Source organism: Oratosquilla oratoria, chromosome 5, assembly GCF_046742065.1.
Source record: "Oratosquilla oratoria isolate Oo_2021 chromosome 5, ASM4674206v1, whole genome shotgun sequence".
NCBI classification, from domain to species: Eukaryota; Metazoa; Arthropoda; class Malacostraca; order Stomatopoda; family Squillidae; genus Oratosquilla; species Oratosquilla oratoria.
The window spans coordinates 85,988,699-85,995,872 of record NC_134781.1 but is presented as its reverse complement, the minus strand read 5'-3'; the positions used below and the strand labels follow the sequence as shown (position 1 = coordinate 85,995,872).

At 35.8% G+C, this 7,174-nt stretch overlaps 1 protein-coding gene across 2 annotated transcripts in view; it reads left to right on the top strand.

Annotated features, from left to right (window-relative positions):
- The window catches only part of LOC143025637 (uncharacterized), an 801,885-nt gene extending 795,951 nt beyond the window's left edge, over positions 1-5,934 (top strand). For both annotated transcript variants that reach the window (XM_076185609.1, XM_076185608.1), the window contains one exon: positions 1-5,934. This exon is cut by the window's left edge and continues 986 nt beyond it. The gene's annotated coding sequence lies outside the window, so the exon portion shown is untranslated.
- Positions 5,935-7,174: the final 1,240 nt, after the last annotated feature.

Genomic DNA, 7,174 nt, shown 5'->3' with positions numbered 1-7,174 from the left:
GTAGACAACCACACCTCCCTCGGACTGTCGCATGTATACCCAGGATGACAAACTCGACGTTTCTTGGTCTCTCAGATGAAATACTATTATATATATATATAAACACACGGTTCGTTGGGTGTTCAAAACGTTATCTACATAGTTTTGTTCCGAAAGTTACCCCCCCCCCGAAATCGGTACCATGGAAATGGTATACAACACCTTCAGTGTATATGTACTCCGTTTCTTTTGACTTGGTGAAGACTTTATCCATTAATGTTGCTAAAGAGCTGATTTGAACCTCTCAAATTTCAATCTATTATTTTCCCTTTTTTTCCGCATCACTGTGCTGAAGACTGCTACTCGAAGGATTATTGTTTTGCTCCCAAATAATTCTTCGCCAGGTTAAAACAAACAGACTATTGTTAAAGAGATCTTACCTCTTTTTTCTGTAAAGTTTGCAGTTAGGGATACTGAAGGTAGACTTGTTAAAATATGAATTATATTGTCAATAAACGCCACTGGTCAAAAAAAAGAAAAAAAAAAGAAAAAAAAATCATACCTACATAATCCCCCTCCCCCCTTTCTAATTCTCCCTGTGGATACGAGCAGAATTGTAGAAACCATTGACTTTCCTCGGACTGAAATTAAAACCAAAATTATATTCTACTTCATGTGGTAATAGAATATTTTACCCCCATCCTCCAAATGTTTCAAGTATTAGACACAGTGCTAAAACTAAAAGGTTTTGTGTGGTATACTCTACCTAGCCAGTCAGACATTAAAATAATACGTAAAGAGTTCTTATAACGTTCTTTTTTTGTTGTTTGCAGTAACCATTATAAAAGAAATGTGTCTAATGTGTAGTTCCTGAACCTACGAGGCAGTCAATTACCCTACACCCCCCACCTCCATTGTATATAAACAGAATTCAATCAAGTAGATAGCGTCCCATTCTTGTAGAGTAAAGGGCACGCTATGACGTCATGTCGGTGATAGCTTTGCTGGTCTGTTTCTTTTAGAAAAAAGGAATACGCAGAAACCTCAGTAATCCTTGAACACTTTCAGTTCTCTTACGTCGCCGTCGAGGTTCCTTACGGAGTTCATTGGCCTCAGAACCCCAACCCACCTCCTCAACACTTCTCTGAAAACCTGAAGTATTTGAAATCACAAAGTCTTTGCACCATCCGGGGTTTTGTAGTGCCTCATTAGCCAGTAGTCAACATGGAAACATCCACTAAAATGGAATTTCTTTTTGAAGAAGTACTTCTTTGTTGCCTTTTCGAAAACGCAAATACAATTTGATTCCACGATCTTAATTCTCTGTGAGGTTCTGCATCCTTGATTCACAGCGTATTGTAAGCTATAATCTTTTATTTTGTTTTATAGTATTCTGTTATCTGTTACCCCGGGCCATTGCATCCTACGGTCTAAGTTACTCAAATACCCAATTACAAAAATATAAAAAGAAAAAATTGTGACCTCATTGTTCAGTAGTTTTATCTACGTGGTCCCAATATTCCGTTATTTTAGTTGTTCTCAGTTTCGTTATACTTTTTCGTTATATGGAATTGTTTTTTAGTTCTCAGTGCTTCAATTGTTTGAAGTCTCGTTTTCTTGTGTTTTTATTTTTTGGTAGGAAACTGACTTCAGTTCTTGGGCTTAACCCATTCAACTCCGATGACAAGATGTCTTGTCATTTGGTCAAATAAAACAAAAAATCATAAAACACCAAAATGTTTGATCAAACACCAGAAAAATATGACGTCAGTCCTCACTTCGCTGCGAGCGAAGCGAGGACTGACGTCATATTTTTCTGGTGTTTGATCAAACATTTTGGTGTTTTATGATTTTTTGTTTTATTTGACCAAATGACAAGACATCTTGTCATCGGAGTTGAATGGGTTAACTCCCCATAAAAGCTTCCTTCACTTGCATCCCAGTTCTTCTTTATTTTACCTTTCTTTTTGATCTTCATTTTCCAATGAGCTTCAAACTCGTATGATTTTATTTCTTCTGAAGTCTAATCATTCTTAATCTGCTTTGTTCCTCTTTTTTTCTCAGTAATCTTCACTCGCTTGCTTTTACCCCACCAGTTTTGCAATTAACTACATCAGATTAACGTCTACCTTAGATGCAGATTTGACCATGGCAGTTGATGTAATGTTGTAGTTTTAGCTTATCATGCGCTCGCAAACTGGGGAATATAGTTTCAATTATTCTTGTACGAGAAAATCTTAAATGTGTTAGTTAACATTGTTCTCTTAATTATTTCTTTTTGACAATCTCAATCGAATTTTCAATATAATTGTTATCATCAATATTATATTCTTTAAATGTTTATTTATCCATATATTCCCTGTATCACTTCTTTGACCTATGTTCACAGGCTTTGTGAACTTCGACCTGGCTTCCCGAACTCTGACCTCGACAGCTTTATAGTCCTCGTTTAGGTTCTGTGGTTACTGTGCTTTAGGTAGTTCCTGGTCTCAGGAGATTTTAAGCCTTACCAGCTCTTAGACCTCGGAAAATGTATGGCCTCGATGGTTTCATTTCCTTTTATTTATTTCATTTTTTTTTAATTCAGCTCAATTGTTACTCCACCTGAGCTGTTTTCCCTTCTTCTCCTTTTTTTTCTGTCTCAGCAGCACAAAGGCCTTTGCTATTCTTGGGCCTAAGAAACTCTTGGGTTCCACTGCACGTCCTTATATCCACACCCCGGCTAACCGTTTGAGATGTTTATTGTAAATACACATGTGAAATGAAAAAGTAGTGATATATTTTCTTATGTATAGGCGGTATTATCCTTTATCAAAAGATGAAACATTGAAAACCATCAAAATCTGTGAAGGTGAACGTATCATCCGATTCCGAAAGGCTATGGTAACATGCTTATCATAAGTCCATTTCAAAGAAGAGCTCTACCCACGGTACTAACGCATCTTCCTGATCTTTTTTCTTCCTCTTTTTTTTTCTGCACTGAAGTAGACCCGATCTCTCTTTCTCTTATTTTCTTTTCCTTCTCTCACGCGGCATTCTCGTTTTGTATTTTTAGGTATCTACAGGGTGGTGCAAAAATCCAGCCTCAAAGCAATACTTAGAATAATACAAGAATCGTTTACATTTTAGCTGAGGTTTACTTTGTTAGCCTTCAACTTTGAGGTAACAATTTCCTTAAAGCTGGGGAACAGCGATTTGATAATCTGTTCAAATGATAAACAATTCGGCAACCTACTTTATCCATTTGTACGAGATGGGACTTTGCCACCTTGTATCAGTGCCCCTGAAATCCAATTATCCATTCACCTTCCCATCAAGTAACTATACTCTGTTCAGACTAACTTGGCAAAGGTAAACGCTCCTTATGCATTGCTGTTGACTTGGGGGCGCTCGCGTGCCATTGACACAAACCGTTTATTTGAATTTTTCTACATCACAAGTAAACCACATAACTAAACACGCCACTTGGCCAGCTAAACATTTACTATTTTTCTTCTTCTTCTCTGATATATTTTCGCCAAGTTTGTCTAAACAGATAATAGATCTTCTCAGCCCCTCCCCTTCTCTAACACTTCACTGCCGTGTAGAACGAGACTGCGCGGTAAGTCTCATTCCCTAACCTTTTTTCCTAAACATTTTGGGCTTCTTTAGTAGCTCTTGTCAAAGGTATTTTCTTCGATTTGAATTGAACATTCGTCACGTTTTGATTAAGTTACTCGTTTTATGCTCTAAAGAGTGATTTTAAAGTGCTCGTGGTAACCAAGACGAAAAAGATAAAAATGTTTAGCTCTGTTCTTAATTAAACGTCTAATAGTATTCTAGAAGCTGTTTGCATGTACATACGATAATTGTTACCGGTAGTATTCTGCATGAAAGAATAATCAGGGACTCTATCTGGAATTATTCCCGAGTTATTTTTTAGGAAAAGAGCGCTTTACCAGAGGGGAAACGACTAACAGATTGTAACTGTCTCTAGCTCGACCTATGATTTCAACGACTTTGAGTATAAGCACCGAAACTCCTCGACCCCCGACGCTCTTTTGTCAACCCAGCTTCTTTTCCGCCTTCGTTCTCTTATGAAATTCTTTCCCCTTCTGCTGAACTATGATTTCCTTTGAATTATTCTCTTTCCTTGTAACTCCAGAACTTCGGCATCAGCTGTGTGTGCTTGAAAAAAATTGTAAAGAACTTTTCTAAATAGTCTAATCTGAGAAATTGGCGTCGTTTCAGTTACAAAAATGTAAAAACTTCGGCACTTCGTAATAATGTACATCCATTTCTAAGTACATCTCATATCATGTATTACCATGTGTATATACTGCTAGTTTGCTATGCAGTATATATATATATATACATGTACAGACATATACAAAGTGGTAAAGCGAAGAGCTACAACAACCAAAAATAAAAGATCATCTTCAACAATTATTTCTAAAAAAAAAAAACTCAGAAGATTTCATACACAGACGTCAATCATTATGAACTGTACAGTACTGATACATTTCGTACCATCACCAGTCTACTTTATTCAGGTAAATGAGGGCCCTGGCTTGGAAGAGAACGGACACCTCGAGATCCTTTCCAGTCCAGGGGAGTGAATAAAATCGCCTGACGCTAGCCAGAATAAAATCTACACCTCAAGTACAGAAAATTATCAGCTCTGCCTGGACGCACACCTGAACAGCCTAATGCAACCGGACACTTCCTTCACGTTTGCTATGGACCAATTGGCCTTCCTACATACTTCCTCATCCATTATATTCAGAAGTTTGTGGGCGAGTGTGTAATGCATGTGTGTGTGTGTGTGTGTGTGTGTGTGTGTGTGTGTGTGTGTGTGTGTGTGTGTGTGTGTGTGTGTTTCCTGCCTATCTGTCTACCTTTCTCGTAGCTCCTCGTACATAGTTCTTGTTTTCTCTCTCATACCACTTTTCATTTCTTTCTTTTTACACAACAGGTTTATCCAGCAGTTCTTTTCCATACACTGCGACTCAAGTTGATGGCTTCTTTCTTTCTTCCTCCTCCTCCTCCTCCCGTTCTCCCTCCTATTGTGCTTCCTTCTCTTGTTCTTCCTCTCGTTCTTCCTCCCCCTACTACTCTTCTTCTTCCTCCTACTCTTGTTCTTCCTCCCCATCTCTTCCTCTTCCTCCCTCTCTTATTCATTCCCCTCCTCCCTCTCTTCCTCCTCTGCCCCCTCTTCTTCCTCCTCCTCCTCTTCTGCCTGATCTATCTACTGAAGAGAACCACATCTTGTTCATCTACGCAAATTCTGGGGTAAAGTAGGACACACTGTTCCCGCCTTTCCAATCTGTATAACACAACAAAAAATGTAGATCGTAAGCTAAAAGAGGATCTGATTACGTTCACTTTTGTTTTATTTATACTGAATAGAAGTTTTATGTAGTAGTAGGACTATGGAATGTAACGGTGTGCGTTTGGTGTTACTATTGCAGAATTAGCATTCAGAGAGTTAGTACGATATTTAAGACTAAATTCTACGTCTTATTCGAAAAGAAATCGAGCCAACGACATCGCTGACTGTCATGAACTTGCTCTTCCGTTTGGGGAAGAATTCGAATTTTCCTGTGGTGGATGGACGTCAGATTCAACAAAGGAATAACCAGATTATTTTTCAGACGAATCGTGTAAAACAAAATATAACACACAGCCATCGTCGGAAATGCTAAAATGTTGTTTTTTTCGAACAAAAAAAAAATCTCAAATCACCCATTTGCCTTCGATCCGCGTATACAGATATCAAATCACTAATGATGCTTTTATCCAGAAATGGAGGGAAAACATGTTGCTTCATAGACCGCCATCTTGTAATGCGCAGTACAAGATGCGCGTGGAAACCCATGTGTACAGGATGAATGGTTACTAATGTTACAGGTGAATGTTTTGCAGTTACGTGCGTTTTTATTTCACTTGTCTAATAAAAAATAGTGGCGCTAACCATGATTTTGTTTCATTTTCACCTTCCATTATGTAAAAGGATTGTGAGGCAAGGACACTAGTGGTGATTAAACCTTCAACAAGGGATAATAATTAGGCCATCCATGGACCACAGTTATTTTTTTTTTTGCTCTATATTGATATAATACTATGAAATCTAAATACTATATGTATTATTGAGATATGTATATATTCATCAATGAAACTGTAATACTGTTATGTATTATTTTCAGATTTTTTATATCTTAATACAACAAATATACACTAAGGGTTTCCTTGATAAAAATGTGTAATCAATTCAACTCGAAGGTCTCGAGTTAATAGGTTATACCAAGGTACGCATGGAAGAATTATTTTCAAAATTAGGAAATAACCAAACTAATTGCTGGCGCTTCCGTGGAATGTGTTATCTGGAAAGGTAATTAAAAGAAAATCGCACGTCAACGACATAAAGCGATAACAAATTCCATAGAGGACAGAAAACGGAGAGACAACGGTACCATACTGTAATCCAGAAAAATAAATGGCGTCCCATAAGGTGCAACACTACTGAACCTCTTCAGTTCTTTATGTACATTGTTTCGAGTTTAAGAAAACATAAATATATAAAAAATAAAGAATAAAATATTCTCATTATGTAGATGAATTAGTATTATATCGAAATCAACACACAAACATGCGGCCAAGATCATGCAAATCTACTTTAGAGAATTAAAACAATGACCGACGCAAATTGAGATGTCTTCATCACCCAAGTTAACAGTGATACTTGTTACCCTAAATAAAAATGGAATTGAAAAATGTCACTCAGAATGAACAAAGACAACTACTGAACAAAATTCCCAACCACATCATTTACTCCTCATGAATATATATATATATATATATATATATATATATATATATATATATAATATTATATATATACATATATATTATATATATATATATATATATATATATATGTATATACATATATATATATACATATATATGTATATATATATACATATACTGTATATATATACATATACTGATATATATATATATATACATATATATATATCATATATATATATACATATATATGTATATATATACATATACTGTATATATATACATATACTGATATATATATATATATATACATATATATATATCATATATATATAAACATATATATAATTATATATATACAATATATATATATATATATATATGTGTGTGTACGTATATGTATATA